Genomic DNA, 20,113 nt, shown 5'->3' with positions numbered 1-20,113 from the left:
ATACCCCTAAACTCTTTCCATATAGTTATTTCTGGACCACCAATGATTTGCTCCCATGTTACTCTCGGAGATAAGGAATACTTTCTTGCCACTTCTTTTCTCTCCCTGTGGTCTTATTTCCATGAAGATACATTAGCGATTTAAGAAACTGAATACCAAAACCTATAATATCTCAAGTAGACATACCACTAAGGGGGAGAAAATATCTATCGTTTAATTTATATCTCCCCAAGGAAACTTTTTCAGACCACCTACACTAGCAGAAGCTCAATTAATAATACTTTTTATCTTTTTTTTTTTAAAGATTTTATTTATTTATTTGACAGAGAGAGACACAGCGAGAGAGGGAACACAAGCAGGGGGAGTGGGAGAGGGAGAAGCAGGCTTCCAGCAGAGCAGGGAGCCGGATGTGGGGGCTGGATCCCAGGACCCTGGGATCATGACCTGAGCTGAAGGCAGACGCTTAATGACTGAGCCACCCAGGCGCCCCAACACTTTTTATCTTGAGACATGGTTTGTATTCTATTTTTAAAATTAAGAGTGCAATCTGTGTATAGTTTAAATTCTTTGTTAGTCCTAACCTAACCTCCTTAAAGCTGTGGACGAATTTGCTTTGTTGCCTTAAAGAATTTTAACTGGATGCTTTCCTCAGTTGTCCTTTTATACATGTTACACCCTGAGTTCAAAAGTGAAATGATTTTGCCCAAGGTTATTAGAATAAAATTGGAGTTCAATTAGTCACTTTGAGACATGGCAACTAAGTGGATGATCCCTTTTTAATCTTTAACAAGCTCCATTATTCACAAAGGCAAATTGATGCCAGCTTTTAAGGAATCTGAAGTAATGCAAACCACATAGCTTTGAAATATTTAAATATTCTAATTCTCAGGAAGAAACATCTTTTTCATACTGATTAGACTCTGAAACTGGTTTTAAATGAAAACAGTGCCAAACAGAGGTTGAAATGCAAATACATTACATTTACATCAACGGGAAGGGTCTTGATTCATTTTAATTTTATCTCTTTGCAAACTGCCTATGCATAATGTTATCTTGATGTTCAGTCTCAACCTCCTCTATCTACATATCAAAATGTACAACGGAGAGATCTTTTTTGTTTTTTTCCCCTTAATAAAATCAGTGGGAGCTGAAAAGACAGGCAATTTACCTAGGTTTTATCATGAGTGTTTGGCTTTAATTTCAGGTGCTTGAGACACTGATTAACCCTATTTTCCTAAATCCAAAGCAAGGCATTTTCCTTCAGCTGAGTTCACCTGCAGATATTTCTTTTTTATAGTTTGGAGCTATTCTTTGAAATATCTTTCATCTCTTTATTCCTTTCCTCTTCGTATTCCTGTTCTCCACTCCCTCTCTCCCAGCTGCCAGGATTTGCCCTCTGAGAGAGTGGGGGAGGGAGGAAACAAGGGATGGCAGCAGAGCGGGGAGCGTGAGCCCGAGAACGCCAGGATCTGGCTTTGTTATTGGTTGGCTGCTGCCTGATGGATAGACGAGGGAGGAGTGAACTCTTCAGTCTGTTCTGACGGAGCTGAAGTACAGAAACCATATTTACAGGTAAGAGCAAAAAAGAAAAAAAAATCTTTTTCTTCAAAACAGAATGCTTCTCAATGCCTATGGAGACAATTCCATGATACGAAAATTATTCTGAAGACGTTTCTCGAAAGTGTGTCCCATTCATTGCTGAAGGAAGCTTTGCAATGAGCGGTTTTTTCTCCCTGCCAAACCATTAGCTGATAAAAACACCAGAGGCATGTCTTACCCTGTTTAACTTTCTAGGAAAGTGTTCTTGAAGCAAAATTAATAGATACAATGAGTCGCCATGTGTCTTTTTTGTTTCTCTTCAAGTTTGTGTGATTGGGGATGAAAGGAAAGATGAGGAAAGCCCGGTAAATTCCACAGGTTCGGAGAAAATGGAGCTTTCTCTGAATATACGACATAAAATTTCATGTGGTGTCTTTTAATATTTAAAATACAGTAAATGGTCTAGGAAAATAATTTTTGTAGGTTGTAGACTCTTTAAGTGCTGAATTAGAGTGAATGATTTGCGTTTAAGCTCTTTTATTTAACTTAACTCCTCTTGATAAATCTCATGCTATTGAATAGTTGTATCATTTTATTTAGTAAATTGTAAGCTTATGTGATGAGAAAATAGCAACATGCATAGGGCTGTTTTCATTTTAAAAGCTCAGAAACCTGTTTGTGAAGGATTAAACATTGCTGTAAAAAAATAGCAACTTAATAGGCAAATTTCATTGGCAGTTTCATTTATCAATCAAATATATTTAGATAAAGGATTCTTCACAGCATTTAAATTGTTGGTAATATCCCTAGGGCAATATTTTTTTTTTTTAACAGCTCAGAAGTTATGATTTTACTTCACCAGTTGCTTGTATCTCTTAATACTGTCTTTGATTTTCTCTTAGGGAAAATAGGTGAGAGTTCTAAATATATAGACTAAATGACACACTTACAGTAAAAAGAAGAAAAATAATTTTACTACAAGTCATTTAATTTTCTAGTTATTTTAATTCATAAACATGGGGCAGTTAAGGGAGGGGTGATCTCATTAAAATCCAGCTTCTTTTAAGAAATATTGCTACTGACCTGGCACACTGGCAATCAAGACTTGTTGATTATAATAAAATAAAAGTCTTTTACTGATGTAAATGATGTGTTCAAGTATTTTTAAAATACTTCCTTTGAATGAATCACAAACTAACAGGAATGAATATGTATCATATCTAAGAATTTTTTTTGATCCTGTCTTTGCTTTTTGTTTTTGTTTGAGAAATGGATTTTGTTTTTGAAAGACCAACAAAAGCAAAACAGTTCTTGAAAGATTAAAAAAAGAGAGGGGGAGAAAAACTACTGAATATTGGGAAAAGATCATCTAAATGAATGGAGAACTATCTTAAATTTCCTAAACATATTAAATATAGCTAATAATATGTTTACACACTTATGTCCTATTGACCCAAGCAAATACACTTGCATGGTTTATTTTGAACTATTTCTGGATTTCAAAAATCATTATACAATACTGAAATGTTGCTATGTTTCTAATTATTGACGGAATCTTCTGAGCTTGTTTTTTTTAAAACAAAATGATGGTAGAAATTAATCCACCCCTAGATTGGGATTTAAGGTGATATATAAGACCAGATAGTTGTCACCTCCTAAAATGTGTTAGAAAAAAATAAATCAAAGCAATTATGTTTTTTGGAAATTATAAATTCCGAGTAAAGCTACCTCCAGGAATGAAGGGGAATTGATGAAAATTAGAGAGCAGAGTTCCACATGGTTTTAAATTATTCTGTTTCCTTGGAAACCAGCTGCTGCAGATGCATTTTGCTTTCTTTGGCTAAAAATATCATCCTTTTAATAATCGCTAAGGGAAAGGTTCTGAATAAAACCAGAGTACATTGTTGCTGCTTTTTATAATTTCCTTAATGGTTCACATATTTTGGATGAAAAGTAGATAAACCCTTTCTCAATCAGCATTTCCTATCATCCACTGGCAGACGTCTGCATGAGGCGTCTGCATGAGACATCTCCATGAGATAACTATGGTAGGTTTTACTGCAGAGACTACAGGAAAAAGAGTGTGTGTTGGGGGGGAGTGGGTGTGTGTGGAGGGGGATGAGGTGTGTGTGTGTGCGCACTGGAGTGGAGGCAAGAGAGGGAAAAAAAAGCATGAAAGAAAACAGTTAAGAGCTTCCTGTCCAAGTGAGGGATGAAACAAGGCAAATGAAAACCATGTAAGGCTGTTCTGTGAGAGATGGCAAACACAATACCATTTGTTTTTTCCTTTAGAGCATTTTTAAGATTCAGATATAGGTTTTTATATGTTATGTGTTTATATGTTATGTATGTTCCTTTTGCATAATACTTTCCTTTTTCTATTTATGTTTGTAGTGGTTAGTAGTATACTGAATGAGACAATAAAATTATGAAACATTTTAATGCATCAATCTAATCATAGAAAGAAAAGCTTGAGATCTATATTCAGGCTATGGATAGTGAAGAAGATCAAATTCATATTTTGACAGATGAAGACTTATTTAAACTTAATGTCCATACTGTTTCTATAATGGAATCATTTCCTTACATTTGTAATCTAATATATAAAAAATTACACATCACAACAACCTAAAAACTGTTTTAATATCATTAACATAATGTATTTGAAATTTAAAAGGAATTATTATAAATACACATATATTCTTTTCATTTTATTTGAAGCCTTTTGCTTTACTTGGAAATAAAATTTCATTCTACGTGGCTTTTTTTTAATAAGAAGTAAAAATCACAGGCGCCTGGGTGGCTCAGTTGGTTAAGCGACTGCCTTCGGCTCAGGTCATGATCCTGGAGTCCCGGGATCGAGTCCCGCATCGGGCTCCCTGCTCGGCGGGGAGTCTGCTTCTCCCTCTGACCCTCCTCCCTCTCATGCTCTCTGTCTCTCATTCTCTCTCTCTCAAATAAATAAAATCTTTAAAAAAAAAAAAATAAGAAGTAAAAATCACAATTATCATCATATTTTACCCTAGGCAATTTCCTAAATTAAAACATTTTCATTATAAATATTTTTTCTCTCGGCTAATTATTGAGAGGGAAAGTCATCATAAAGCTGTTATATCTTTCCTATTATTTTATTATAATTCAGGTAAGATTCCTATTTTCTCTTTTACCTCTCACTTCAATGTTTTTGACATATAATACTTTATTTTCATAACAGTAGCCTTAGTCTATTAGATTTATTGTTGGCAATGCAGCAAGTAAAATACCACATGCTTAAACTATATTTTAATATATTTAATATCTAACCAATACATTACTTAAATTAATTTGGTACATCAGAACATTATTTTTCACAAGGGGTTAGGGTGATGGGAGGTGTTTAGTTTTCATCAATTAACATGAACAAAGCCCTTCAGGGGCAACACGTTCAACATAAAGACAGATGACATTAAAGAGCACACTGACAACAAAGCAGATGGATGAGGAGATGGGTCGTACAACCTGTGCAGATAACCCTTATTGCAGGCACGATCAAAGTTATAAAGTGCATTTCAGGCTCCTGAAAATAACACACTGCATAGGCTCACCTACAGATGATTTTAAAATACAGTTGGTTAGTAACATCTCTTTGCTGCTCCGTGGTTCTTTATTTGCTGCAAGTAGCTTGCCAGATTCGTAGGTATGTTTACATGGGTCTCTTAAGTCTCACAAAATGTATTCAGGAAAATGAAATATTAATAGCTGCCCCTATAATGTAGGTAGACAACTTTATATCTGTCATGGAAATATGCTAGTTTGGTAAATAACCCCACATTGCTGGGAATGGACGGTGGGATTTAAAAGAAATGAAAATTACACCTGGGTAAGAAAGTCTGGGTCTGGTTTCCCAACGTTCAAATCGTGCTAGGTACTCAGGTAATTCAAGTAGATGAAAATTTGCTTTAACATTTGTACTATGGTAGGCCATAATTCAAAAATATTATTGATCGGAAGTTAGTTTTGACTTTGTATATATTTAATAACTGATAATTATAAGATAGGGCTTATCTAGGTATAGAAAGGGGGTTGGTCCAAAGCAGCATCATTACACTTTAATTACCACTTTGTACATCAAAAAGTAAGAACTGGATTTGATTATCAAGCTAATGAATCACATTTGGATGTTTCCCATACTCTGTGAATCAGCTGGGCAGATCATTTGATTTGTCAGTCAATTATTCAGATCTTAGTTGTTATAATAGACTGAATAGTTTGACCCAAAAATTGCTGAGTGTGCATACTCTGAGAATACCAACTCAACATAACTTTTCAAGCATTTAATTCAAGATTATGATGACCTTGATAAATGTCAATGCTAATTCTAAGAATAACACTCTAGCAAGAAAAACCATGTGACAGGAGCTCAACTTTGCCATTCCTTTTAATCTTATGGCTAAGAGGTGAATAAAACCTATGTAATAGGTTCTATCTATGTAATAGAACCTTATTTCCAAAGACTTTCTACTTTAGTTAGATCAAGAGATCAAGAGCTTAACACAGGGGCTCCTGGTTGGCTCAGTCAGTTAAGCATCTGCCTTCAGCTCAGTTCATGATCCTGGATCCTGGGATCGAGCCCCGCTTAGGGCTCCCTGCTTCGAGGGGAGCCTGCTTCTCCTTCCTCTGCAGCTCCCCATGCTTGTGCCCTCTCTCTCTCTCAAATAAATAAAATGAAATCTTAAAAAAGAGCTTAACTCACTAACTTCCAATAGAACAACAAAAAGTGGTACACACATTTCAATATTTCTCCTGACTTACATTGCACATTTGTACAAAAACCATCAGCCACCAGGCAAAAGTAGTTCTTATGTGAATTTTTGTATCTTTAAAGAATATTGATTATAAAATCCTTTGGCAAGTACTCATTTTATTTTCACATATTCCCTTTGAATATTTTAGTCTTCTGTTACCGTAGAAACATGGGACTGGCCTGTAGAGATAGTTTCTTCCTAGGTTCCTCATTTTACCTATGAAAGAAAGGCACAGAGAGGGATTCCCACAGAGATTTTTTAGTAAGAAACTGAGCATTTGCTTATGCAAAATAACAACAGCCAAACACTATGTGTTTGTATTAAATATTGGATATAATGCATTAAATACTGGATGCAAGAAAAGCATCAGTTTAGGAGGACTTTGGAAGAAGGCGAAAAAGCATGGTGTGGCCAGATGGTCCACAAAGCATAACAGCACAGGAATTTTAGAGTTGCACAGAACTCTCCACTTTAGACCTGCCCCTCATATCCTTTTACTGATCTCTTTGACTTACTGTCACAGTCTCCTTGACTTTTTGTGAGCTTGCTGTCACCATAAAAAATGCATTTTAGTTTTGTTTTCTAGTAAGTGTTGGTACAGTTAGCTGCTGTCATGTTGTGGATATATCACAATATATTTAATAAGTGAAACAAATAATTTCCCAAACAGGACTCCTGAATGCATTTACAAAGATTGCCTTTTCTCTCCCAGGTTGGGCTAGCCACAGAAAATCAATATCTGTCATCAGTCATTACCCAGGTAATACTGGTTGTGATGCTGTCAGCATACTAAGCCAGAAAGACTCTAGAAAAGGTTTTCTAACATTATTTAGAAAAGCCTTGTTTTACTTTCTCAAAATTCCTTTCTGGTAGCTCATAAAACTCATCCTTAAAGTTTGAGATTCTTTGCCCACTGTTACACCTAAATCAGTAAGGGCTCCAAGTGGACTCTCCCATGCTACACAATGAAGTCCTCTAGGGCTCAGTGTCAGATGGGAAGCTGAGCCTGGGGACTCCCCTTTTCAGCTTCTATATTCAGAGATCTCCACACAACTTCTGTGCAGAGTCAATGAAAACAACCCAGAACCACCTCGGGCTTGTCCTGTGCTTCCTGCTATGGCTTCTTGATGTGGTCATGACGGCCACTTTTTTGACCTCTCCATAAATTTTTATTCAACTATCTTAACTATAATTCTTGGTGGCAGGGGTGTCCTTTGTCTCTATCAACAACATCTAATATAATGCCTGATACATACTATGTGCCCCCAAATTGTTTTGCTGGCTGACTAAGGGAATAATTGTTTCAGGTAGTCATCTTACCCTTGTCTTGTACCCTCCCAATGACAGACACCCATTCCATTCTGAGATAGTACCCTCCTTCCATGGGCTTCTCTGTTAAGGCTTTTCAATGTAACAATGTCCACGTCATGTAAATGTTGTTAAGCCATGCAAAATTACGTATTGCAGACATTTTATTGTGCAAACTCCATTTGAGTTCACCTACTCTAACAGGGGATTTCATCTGCATACGTTCCACATCTCATGACTCCCTGTTCTGTGCTGTTTCATTATCTATTACTCTGTTTTTGACACACACATCATCATCATCACCATGTATTAAGTGAATAGATTAATTGTATATTAACAGAATTAATTATAATTTTTGTATTAATATGTAATAAACATTAAATCATGTTTGCATAAGAAAATGTAGTAATATCTATTTTACCAATCTCTGAGTGTTCTCATACATATACTCTTATTCAATTATTCTTCACTCTCTTGAGTTAAGTTGTTCAGCAACATTTGATTAAAATTAGAATTATTCAGCATTACTTTTCTTCTGCTCTGGGCCCTTGTTCTGCCATTTATATTGTGTTCTGGTGAACAAGTCTAAGCCATAATGTTTGGCAAATGACAATGCTGAATTACCTACAAAGAAATCAAGGTTGCATGCTGAGAGTTTATATATCCATTTTACTGGGGTTTCATATGTCTTGAGGTAAAGGTAGGCAGATAATATAAGACTAGTGGAAGTCCCAAAGTCTACCACAGCCAGGTAGAACTGACCAAAAAGAAAAAAAAGGAATGTTATGCCCTGATGTGAGGTCTGGGAGTTTAAAGAGAAAGAGTGATTCCTAATATACCATTACTGTGGTCACTTATGTGGGAACTATACTGTGGTATACATATATACCCCTTAAATGAATGATTTAGTCAGCCAGTCAGCATGCCTGCTTCTAGAAAGGCATACTTTGAGCTAACGGGGTATTTTAACTTTGGCTGACCTATTAGTTTTTTAGGTAGTATAGCGTAATAATTGATGGGATGCATAATGGACTTTGCCGTCAGGCCGACTGTCCTTCAGCTCTTAGACATGCCATCTTACTCCCTTTGTAAATTTGAGCAAGTGACTTAAGCTATCTGAGCCTCTTTTTCCCTTTCTGTAAAATCTGGTTATCAAACTTGGGTGATATTGTAAAGACTGATAGATATATGTTGAACACTTTTCACCACAGAATTTGGAACATAATATGGAATTGTGTGGAATTTTCATTGTTATTACTAGTCATCCTTTTCTGTTTATAAGCTAAGAATTAGAAACTAGGAATGGAAGAATGGAACCAAACAATACCCAGGGTTTTTTATGGCCTCCTAAGTATTATTCTTCATTAAGGTATTAAAAAGCCCATAAAATTCCTCTTGATTGGCAAGTTTTTCTACTCTTCCACATTAACTGCAATTAGATCATTGGACATCAGATAGTTAAGTTAGTATTGTATGAGATGATATTTTTCCATGTTTTCATAATGGTGAAAACAAATCCTAGAATCATTAATGGATAACAATGGCAGGACTTTCAAAATATCAAACTGGTAAAGCATTTTTCAAAGTTCTGAGAAATGTTATTGAATATTCCATGAAAAATATATTCTATGCTTAAATAAATTTGCAAGAATCTGGATGAAATTTAAACAATACCAATTTCTGTATAGCTTTATTATGCTAATGCACAGTGAGATGCTCCAGAAAGGATATATAGTATTAAGAATTTTCAAGACTTATTTGAGGGCACCCGGGTGGCTCAGTCGGTTAAGCATCTGCCTTCGGCTCGGGTCAGATCCCAGGGTCCTGGGATCAAGTCCTGTATCGGGCACCCTGCTCAGCAGGGTGTCTGCTTCTCCCTCTACCCCCTCCCCCTGCTCATGATCTCTCTTTCTCACTCTCTCTCTCTCTCAAAAACAAAAGACTTATTTGATCATAGACTCTCTTTCCAACACAAAACTTCATCCATTAAAATTTTGTGGATCAAGTTTGGTATATGCTACATTAGTCATTTTTAAGACAGATGTGTATCTGTAATCTCTTGAAGATCTCTAATTCAGAGGTTAAAACATGGTATATGCTTTAGTAATTTTTCAATATGAAAATAGTTCTGATGTTTCCAATATAAAAACATTTCCAAGATTACTCCATGAATTGCATATTCTTCATAAGAGTAATATATCCAAATTTTATATTCTCTTTTTCCCCCTATGGTTTGTTTTTAAATTTCTACAAAGTAGCATGTGCGCTTATGTTTCAAAATATTTGCTGTCACAAAGGAGCCTTATGTCCAAAATACATAAGTAACGTACATTCTAAGCTTCATCTTGCTCAATTATAACAAGGAAACAATAATACTCATTTCAGAGTCATTATAAGTGCAAATGAGACAGCACATACACAGAATTTAGTTTCTGACACCAAGTAAGGACTCAGCAACATTATTATGATCTATTTATTTAAAAGAAAATCAATTTATTAATTAAGAAAAAAAATAGAACATAATGGACAGTATGAAGAAATCCCAAGGGATTCTGATTTAAATTCTAAGAACTGACTCGGATGTAAAAAGTGTTCATGACCTATTTCTTCTGTAAAAGTAATGTAAAAATACCAAAAATCACAAACTGGAGTGTGTTCCTTCTAGCTATAATAAAATGTCTCTAAACACAAACTTGATGAACACTTTACTGGGAAAAAGGATGTTAGGTAACTTAGACAAATGCAGACAACACGAACACACAGAAACCCATTAAGAATGGAAAGAAAGCTAATGGGAAAAAATAGTTCTAACTCACACATATTCAGAGAAAACCAATTTCAAGCAGTAAGATACCATCAAAAGTCAAGAAACAGTATGGTGATTAAAAGTATGATTCCAAGTGCCAAAATGCCTGGGTTCGAATGCCGCCTCTAAGACTAATTAACTCTATGATCTTCGCCTAGTCAGCTCCTTTCTCTATGCTTTGGTTTTTCTTTGGAAAATGTTATTAATAATAAAGTCTACTTCATATATGTGCAGTGAAGATTAAATTAGATGATGTTATACTAGTTTTTTTATTACTGTGTAACAAATGACCACAAATTTAGCAACTTAAAACAATGCCTGTTTATTAGCATATAGGTCAGAAGTCCTGCACTGTGTGGCTAAGTTCTTTGCTCAGGATCTCACAAGGTGGAAACCAAGGTGTCAGTTTGGCTGAGTTCTTGTCTGGTAATTCTGGGGGGTGGAACTCTATCTCCCAGGTCATCCTTTTTGGCAGAATTCAGCTCCTTGTGGTTATAGGACTGGGGTCCGTGTTTCCTGCTTGCTGGGGCTGGAGCTGCTCTTGGAGCTCTTAGAGGCTGTACACGTCCCATGTCACAAGACCCCTTCCATCCTCAAAGTCAGCTACAGAGAATCTCTTACTTTGAATCCTTCTCACCCTTAATTCTCATCTCTAGATTTAAATGGTTCATGTGATTAGGTCAGGCCCACCTAGATAATCTCTTATCAGGTCACTGATATGGGACCTTAAGTACTTACTCAAAATCCCTTTGCCCTGTAATGTGAACATAGTCACAGGAGTGATATCTCACCATATTTGCAATCCTGGGGGTGTTCAAGGCATACACACTAGGGGATAAGGATGCCACTTTAGAATCCAGTCTAATATATATGTGAGATGCTAGAACAGTGCCTGGCATATAGTAAATACTATGTGTATAGCTCTTATTCTTACGGAGTATCTGAAAAACTCACAGATATTTTATTTTATTTTATTTTTATTTTTTATTTTTTTGAACATTTATTTATTTATTAGAGAGAGAGAGACAGAGGGAGAGTGTGAGCAGGGGAAGGGGCAGAGCGAGAGAGTATCCAAGCAGAGTCCCACAGAGTGCGGAGCCCCACATGGGGCTGGAGCCTGACACGGGGCGGAATCCCACGACCCACGAGATCAGGACCTGAGATCAAACCAAGAGTCAGACGCTTAACCGACTTTTGTTTCAGCTATAATGCTATTAAAAATAGCAATGCCATATTCATGGTAAGGGTGTGGTAAAATGATATCCCAATGCACCATTAAAGAAACAAATTGGTAGAACCTTTCTGCCAGGTAATTTGACAATGTATATTGAAAGCTTAGTACTTCCACTTCTAGGGCTTTATCCTAAAGATATAATCAGAGATATACACAAAGGTACGCAAAGAAAAGTTAATTATACTTGATTTATAATAATAAGCACTTAAAGAGAAACTAAACATCTCCCTTTAGAGTTTTAGTTAAATATTATGGCATAGCCATTCAATGAAATGCTATGTAGCCTTAAGCACAAAAGTAAAATTGAAATAAAATAGTAACACATAGTTTTTGAAAAATATTGAATGAGAAGGATCCTCATGATAGAAGTGGAGAAATTATAGGTTACAAAATTGCATATGCAGTGTTAATCAACTCACGCTTTTTCCTAGAATGCTAGGTGGCCTTTTAGCAAAACATGCTCACTTGACAAGGGAGGGAACAGACCCTGACAAGCATCATCAGATTGCTGCAGGTACGACTCGGTTTCTAGAGACTTCTTAGGGAGCCTCAGCATCCTTCCTAAAGTTTGAGGTAGGTTTTTGGCTAGACAGGGTCACTTGACAAGGAAGGAAACATACTCACATGTCTGTCCATGTCCATCAATCAGAACAACATGGGCATCCTCAGAAGAAGACTTTGCATCATCTCTCCTCACTTTTTTTTTTTTTTTTTTTTTTGTGCTGTTAACATTCATTCAATGCCTCAAAATGCAAATAGTGTGGTCTGGTCACTCATTCCTAATGTATAGCCCTGCTTTATATTAAAGTGGCTAAATTATGGTCTCAGTCAAGATTTTAGAGAATGGTTTTCGTTTTGTTTCAGCTATAATGCAAGATTCTGCAACACATAATAATACATACCACTGGAGGAGGTAGAAGTGAACGATTATGAGGAAAGCACTGTAGTGCACATTCTACCACTATACCACAGCTGTTAGCTGTGAGAAAATGTTGGCTCAGAGAAATTAAGTAACTTGCTGAAAAACTACTATTTAGAAAATGGTGAAACCAAATTTTTGTTTCAAAATTTTGTTTCAAACTGGCTTCCCTCTTTTCATCATGTCATGATTCCCAGTGGTTCCTGAGACTCTATATTTTTAAAGATATCCTCTGGAAATGTTAATGATTAACCTAGTTTAAATCCTCTGCAGTATGTATGTTCCTTGTACCTGAAGGCAAATTAGTGATGACAGTAACAACACAGATTGTTTTTTTTTCTCTTTTCCAGCTCCAGCCTCTCAGATCTTAAATTTCAAAGTAACAGATGTGTTTTTAATTGGGGATCAAGATTATCACCACAAATTCAGATTAAAGAAATTCTTCCCAGTTCCCTCTCAATCAAATGGTTCCATAATCTTTGGAACTAGCATTTCTCCAGACTCTAGAGCCCAGGGTAGTTTCTACTACCTCTTGCTTTCTGCAATTAAATCCTTGATAAAAATCAATGCCCAGATCTCCCAAGTCACTTAATTGTCCATTTCTCCTTTGGGGATTTCCCTCTATCTTTCTCAGACTCTTCTCCTTTGCCCTACTTTCCCTCTGTGTTCCCAGGACCATCCATTCATTTTTATTCACCTTTATTCTGCCTCCTTCTCTAGCTCCAGCAATCTGTCCCACTCTTGTTCTAGTTTTTGCCAATTAACCTCAGTAATCAACCCAAGGCTACAGTTGTATTCTAGCTCTATAGGAAGTGTCCCTATTGCAGAGGAAATAAAAAGAACATAAAAATACATTTATGTGGTTGTGGATCTTTACTATTTAGATATTTGGGCTCTCTGGTATTAGCGTTATCTAATAAAAAAATCAACCATTGGGTATTTTGTTCTGTAAAACTTGCCTAATAACAACAAATATTTAAGTTCATAGGGGAGATCCATATAAGTTCTAAACTATTATTTAAAAAAAAATTCCATTTGTAGAAAGGTCAATGTACACAACATTCATAGTAGTTCTGACCTCAAAATGGCAAATTATATTTTTACCTTTACATTCTTTTAGCAATCTGTCTTGACTCAGTTACTTCTCAGTACATCATCAATTGAACATAAAAATTAAGAACGTACAATTTTCTTCTCTTAAATACTAATAATCTCTTGCCTTTTGAGGGTCTGGGTTTGTGTTAAAGTATTAAACTATTGTTTCAAATATTTTAATTCAAAATCTGACTGTACTATTTGACGGATATACAAATTGTAAGTATTTTCATATTAGAGCAGTACTAAGAAAATTATATTTTATATTCTTCTCAAAAGGAATTACTAGATATAGAATCAGTAATAATATAGTATTCCCATTAGGTAGAGCAAGAAAACCGAGAGAGAGAGAGAAGAAAGAAGAAAGAAAGAAAAGAAAGAAAAGAAAGAAAAGAAAGAAAGAAAGAAGAAAGAAAGAAAGAAAGAAAGAAAGAAAGAAAAAGAAAGCCAAAGAAAACTTTACTTTTTTGGACCTAGGAAATGCAAGACCTTTTTGGGGACTCTGAAGTAGAATTATAAAACTTCTGACTTCTAACAAATACACAAAAAATAGCATAATCTTTTTGATGCTTGCAAATTTAAATTAAGTCATCTGTACTTCCCTGTTTGCTAACATTTTCTTCCAGCCACATGCTCTCAAAACAGTATTCTATGTCCTAGGGTGATTTAATATTGTTTAGGACTGTTTCCACTTGACTATGTGGATGGGGAAAACTCATCCAAGGACATTCATAACTTTTCTTTGGTCTTCCTTCCCACTTCTTACTGCAGAAATCTGAATGGGGAAGCATCTTAATCTCACAATTTAGCTTCTCCTGCATGATCTCATGTCTGTTGCCATGGAAATAAGTGTAGTATTGCAATTTTAGTCCTACAACCAGAGCACACTCCAGTGGGATCAGATTGGCAGACACAATCTGTAGGATGAAGTCTCTCTCTTTCAACAAGTGTCTGCTATACTTTGGGACATTTTTTCCCCCTTACCTTTCCTTTCTTTGTGTTTCCTCTGTGTTGAAGTCTACATCCCATCTCTCTTCAATGACTTTGTCCAAGATTCTTCAGGGCCACCATGGCCTAAAAGCATAAATACGAGAAAATCCACATAAATTATTTATATTGATTTCATATCACCTAAGGAAAATTTTTCAAATAGTTTCCTGTAACTAATAAACTTAAGTTTTACCAACATTTTAAAAAATCTATCAACAGTTTTCAGTCTTTAGGATCTTTTCTATAATTCTTCTAAAATCTCTGTAAGTCACCTGAAGATTGGAAAGTCACTTCAACCAAATAATGAATGGTTATATTAGGTTACCACATGACTTTTTAAGCTGGAGACTGTCTAACTTTTAAACAGATCCAGAGTCCTATAATCCCTGCAGTAGCAGGTGATTGTTGTATATTTGACTTTTTAAAAATCTAGAATAGGGGCACCTGGGTGGCTTAGTCATTAAGCGTCTGCCTTCGGCTCAGGTCATGGTCCCAGGGTCTTGGGATCGAGCCCCACATCGGGCTCCCTGCTTGGTGGGAAGCCTGCTTCTCCCTCTCCCACTCCCCCTGCTTGTGTTCCTTCTCTCTCTGTCAAATAAATAAATAAAATCTTTAAAAAAATAAAAATAATAAAAATCTTGAATAAGTAACTTTAGAAAGGATGGTGAATCAAATAGTTATTAACTCCTTGCCTCTATTTTCCCATGGATAATGACCATTGTCCATTTATTCTCTCTTTTCTGCCAAACTAAAAGAAATATTCCTTTAGAGTGACAAAGGAAAGCTTACTTTTTTATTGTTAATTTTATTTGCCAAAGCAACATCATAAAGTGGTACCAATGTATCTGAATTGGTTCTATTTGAAACCTAGCAGCAGGATGGCCTTCACTGTCATAAAATAATTGTTAAATCTAAAGACAGAAGTGGTTCTAGGTAAAATTAAGTAATCCTATTGCTTTGGGAAGCACTTTGGTTCCCTTCCCCTTCTAAACTCTTTCTAAATTCTTCCTCCCCAAAAGAAACTATGACCTCTCCAGTCCTCTGACTAGTCAGGTTTTCTGATTCTAACTGCTCATCTGAGACACTAAGTCCTCTCTAGGTATGTTCCTTAATTCCAGACCTTTCCCTTTCCCCATGAAATCTGTTGTCCCTTTACCATTGGCCCTGTGTTTTCTTGTGAAATAAGAGGCTAATGGGTACACCTTTAAAAAATTTAAGTCAGATCTTGTCACTCCATGACTTAAGACCTGTGGTGGCTTCCATCTCATATAATGGCCGAAGTCCTCCCAGGTGCTACACAATCTAGCCCCCATTCCCGTCTGCCCTAATTGTGCACTATGCCCAGCCCCAGACCTTGGCACACATCATTTTTTTTTGTCCTGGAATTCTTTTCCCCCAGATATCAAAATTGCTGGCCCCATTACCTTCTCCATATCTTCATGATATCCTTCCTTGCTGTGACATTAGCTCTCCAATCAATTAAAAATGGAATATTCCCTATCAGCCAAACTTGTAGTCACTATACCACTTAACTGCTTATTTTTCTCCATAACACTGATCTCCATATGACATATTATATATTTAATTTATCTGTTTATTATTATTTATCTATTTGACTTTTTATTATTATTTACTTATTTGACTTATCTGTAGCTAGTAAATAAGCACCACTGGAGAAAGGAATTTTTTTCCTGTGCTAAAATTTATCATTTAATGATAAGATAGTCACTAGTTCCTGATAGAAGCATCTATTGAAATGTTTACTAGGGGCGCCTGGGTGGCTCAGGTGGTTGGGCATCTGCCTTCGGCTCAGGTCATGATCCCAGGGTCCTGGGATGGAGCCCCACATTGGGCTCCTGGCTCAGCGGGGAGCCTGCTTCTCCTTATCCCTCTGCTCTCCCCCTGCTCATGCTCTCTCTCTCTCTGTATCTCTGTGTCTCAAATGAATAAATAAAAAATCAATAAAAAATAAAAAAATGAAATGTTTACTAAATAAATAATAAATAACCTCTAAACTAAGGGCAAAAACCAAACAAATCTCATTTCTATAGAATGGCATAAATGACTAAATGAGGACCCTCAGATTCACTTTCTCAATAATTTGAACTGAGGTGTACGGAAAGAATGAGTCAACTAGTGTTCAGAGTTGAAACTTGCGAGATACAATGAAGTAGAGGCAGATCTGTCCAAAGCCAAAGCCACGCACCCACTGGGGATATAAGGAATCAGAAAACAAAGAACAGAGAGAGTAGTCAGCAGAAAGACTTGGAACAAGTATATCCCAAGGAAACGTAGCTACCGCAACAGGAGACTGTGAGGTCAATGAAAGGCCCAAGGAGGGTAGCCAGTCCCAAGGTCGCTACGTTTTCATGAAAGTCACTCTAGTTAGACTTGTTCTGTGTTACCAAAAGACATAGATAGGCCTGCCATGCTGAGATATAATGGCTTCAGATGTTACCTTTCCTTGGTAGCATATATCGTGCAATGGCTTTTGTAAAACCAGTTTGTTCCTCCAGCTGATATTTTCTAGCAAAGGCATTTTGGGTATTGTGCTGAGTAACTGGAGAAGAGAATGTTTTGATTTCTTAGTCTGTGAGCCCTTCTGCGTCACCTATCTGAACCATTCTTTGTCATTCTTCTAGAGCCAGTCCAAGTTGGGCTTTAAATTACAACATAATCTAAAAATTGCTCCTCTAATTTTATAAACAAGATTAATAAGAGAAAAGGGGATGGGGAATGTAAAACGTAACAGTGCAAAGGACTGCTTCTGAATGTGAAGGGGACACCGGCCAAGCGTTAGAGCAGCTTCAGCGGGGAAAGCATGGGGCTGGAATGACCTGGACCTTAGTAGCAGCTTCCCCCTTTGGCCTGGCTGTGCATCCCTACTTCACCACAGTTCATGCTACTTACTACCAGCTATCTCCTTGGTTATGAGAACATTTATTATTGTGCTTATGCTCTCAGAGTGATGCGGGCTGGCGGGGTTTGAGGATCCAGAGGGGTCCCGCAGGACCAGCCAAGAGGGTCCTTGGCTTTGCACAGGATAGAAGAGAGGAAGAGAGAGCAGAGTTTAGAGAGAGAGAGAGTGCACATACAGGCAGAGCTTCCGGGAGACTTGGAAGGGAAAAAAGAGTGAGTCTCATCTTTGCTTGGGGCCTGGGATTTTTATTGAGGATGGTGGTCTGGTGCACATGTCTTCTCAGGCACCCAGGAACAAAAACAAGTGTTTAGGTGTCCTCCATGAGTCACTTAGGCTCTGGAGGCAGAGGTCCTGGTGAGTCAGTGGTCTTGGAGAACCCTGCCCGGTCACTCCTTAGATGTTATCTACTGCGCTGGAAGACTCCAAAGAAGTCATTAACTCTGACCTTTACAAGGAGTATGTGCATTATCTGTTCTATAAGGCATGTGTAATGTGGAGACGTAGGTCCTAATAAGAATAGAAGCGGGAAAAGGAGCAAAAAAAAAAAAAAAAGCAGTTTTTCATGGTTTCCCTTTAATTTTCCTGTCTCAGTAGGGTAGAGGAGTATTTCCTGATACCTTTGTTACAAATAACAGTAGACAAGAAAGAAGACTGAGATGACTTCATGATTTTATTACATCTGACCCTCTTTACTCATTGAGGCTACCTGTCACTGGAGGAACTGCTGATCATCTTAACAGTTACTCTGTAGCTATGAAGAAATTATTATGCTCAGAGGTTTAATGACTCATCTAAATTGACATTAACAAATTTTTTAAATACATCAGGCTACCTCTGACTGGCTTTCACTGACCATGTTGATGCAGAGAGTGAGGAGTCTCAAATTAATATTTTATCCAGTAAAAGATTTAGGGACTGTGGTTTACCCTGCATAAAATCTATTCAGCCAACCTCCTGGGCATAGGACTCAAGTATTCCCTGCAGCTCTGCTGAATTGACTAGAAACATGATAAGACATCTAAATTCTGCAGGTATAGCCAGCCATTCCTAGCAACCAATTTGATTTTTGACGGACAAAGAGCCCCAGGAAAGTAGATGCCTTTGTACCCGAGAAAAAAGAAATCTCAAGCAAGACAGACATGCCCTAATCAGTATGCTCTGGGTATGACAGCATGCAAGTGAGTGATCTATTTTGTTCTGAACTCTAGCTCTGTCAATGACAGTACACGATTTACTAGAACAAATCAAATAAGTGTAGTGGACTCCTGTTTTGACGTTTCAACACAGTGAACCGTATTTCCTTTTGCAGTGCTCTGATTCCACCTTCTTAATTTGGGCTTTTTCTTATAAAATGCCGTTGTCAGAAATGAGAATGCAAATAACAATGAATCAGGGTAGAATTGTTTCCAACACTCTCAAACATTACGGGGAGAATAATTTCTGCACAGAGATGATAACGTGGTAGATGCGGTTCAAAAAATTACAGCCTCAGAAAACGATTTGGAGACTTGGACTATGCCGTGGTCAAACGTTTCAGGGCTCTGTTGTTCCTGGTCCTGTTACAGGTACATGTGACAGCGCTGCAGCTATGAGTGGAATTTTAAAGGGGAAGTTTGAAGAAATTGACGGCTCCTCACCCCGCTCCTCCGTGAGGGAATCAGATGATGAAGTTTTTAGCTGTGACGGTGCTGAGAGTGTTGATAGTGTCAATCCGTCCACTTGTAATGTTTTCACTGGTAAGTATCTGAAGCTGTATTTCAGGCTGTACTCTATCTAAACTGTGTTGGACGGTCGATTCCCAGAGTTTCTCTCTTTATCCGCTGCCTTATATCTGCTCCAAGTTTTTCATCATATCAGACTTATTTGTAAAACGTGCTATCATTTTGGTTCATTAAATCTCAGTAGCATTCTTCTGTTCATCTCTATGGGGTGAGCCTGAGAGGCAGAAATGAGTCCAGCTGAAGGTAAGCCATTGAAAAGGATTTCCTCTGGGCCTTTAGCCTTCTAAAATCCATCTTTTTGAAATCTGATCAGTTGAGCTTTTTTGAACTTCTGATAATACTGGTCAATGAGCTATGGAATTTGCAGCGCTCAGTCCAGCATATTTATTTCCTAGGTGACAAAATGGTGTTTGTTTTTAGAAGACTGCTGCTCTGAACTCAAAGCCTTGAAAGCCCTCAGCTTCTGTCGTTTGAACACTGGCAAACCTCAGACTTGAGGCCAGGTTCATGCCCTATAGTAAGTGCCCCTTTCTGCACATATATATCTTTCCTAAGCAGTTAATGTGAACAACATCATTTGCCTTTGTGTGGTATGTTCTTTTTTTTTTTTTTAAGATTTTATTTATTTATTTGAGACAGAGAGAATGAGAGAGAGAGAGCACATGAGAGGGGGGAGGGTCAGAGGCAGAAGCAGGCTCCCTGCCGAGCAGGGAGCCCGATGCGGGACTCGATCCAGGGACTCCAGGATCATGACCTGAGCCGAAGGCAGTCGCTTAACCAACTGAGCCACCCAGGCG

General features: G+C 37.2%; 1 protein-coding gene across 1 annotated transcript in view; it reads left to right on the top strand.

Annotated features, from left to right (window-relative positions):
• Window positions 1-1,421: 1,421 nt before the first annotated feature.
• CSRNP3 (cysteine and serine rich nuclear protein 3) overlaps window positions 1,422-20,113 on the top strand; it is a 191,891-nt gene continuing 173,199 nt past the window's right edge. Inside the window, exons 1-2 of the mRNA XM_081814275.1 lie at window positions 1,422-1,572; window positions 19,161-19,331. The gene's annotated coding sequence lies outside the window, so the exon portion shown is untranslated. The remainder of the gene's footprint in view (window positions 1,573-19,160; window positions 19,332-20,113) is intronic.

This window comes from Leptonychotes weddellii, chromosome 3, assembly GCF_054177405.1.
Source record: "Leptonychotes weddellii isolate Sample4059 chromosome 3, ASM5417740v2, whole genome shotgun sequence".
In the NCBI taxonomy this organism is placed as follows: Eukaryota; Metazoa; Chordata; class Mammalia; order Carnivora; family Phocidae; genus Leptonychotes; species Leptonychotes weddellii.
The sequence above is the reverse complement of the archived record's forward strand: the minus strand, read 5'-3'. Positions and strand labels throughout refer to the sequence as shown.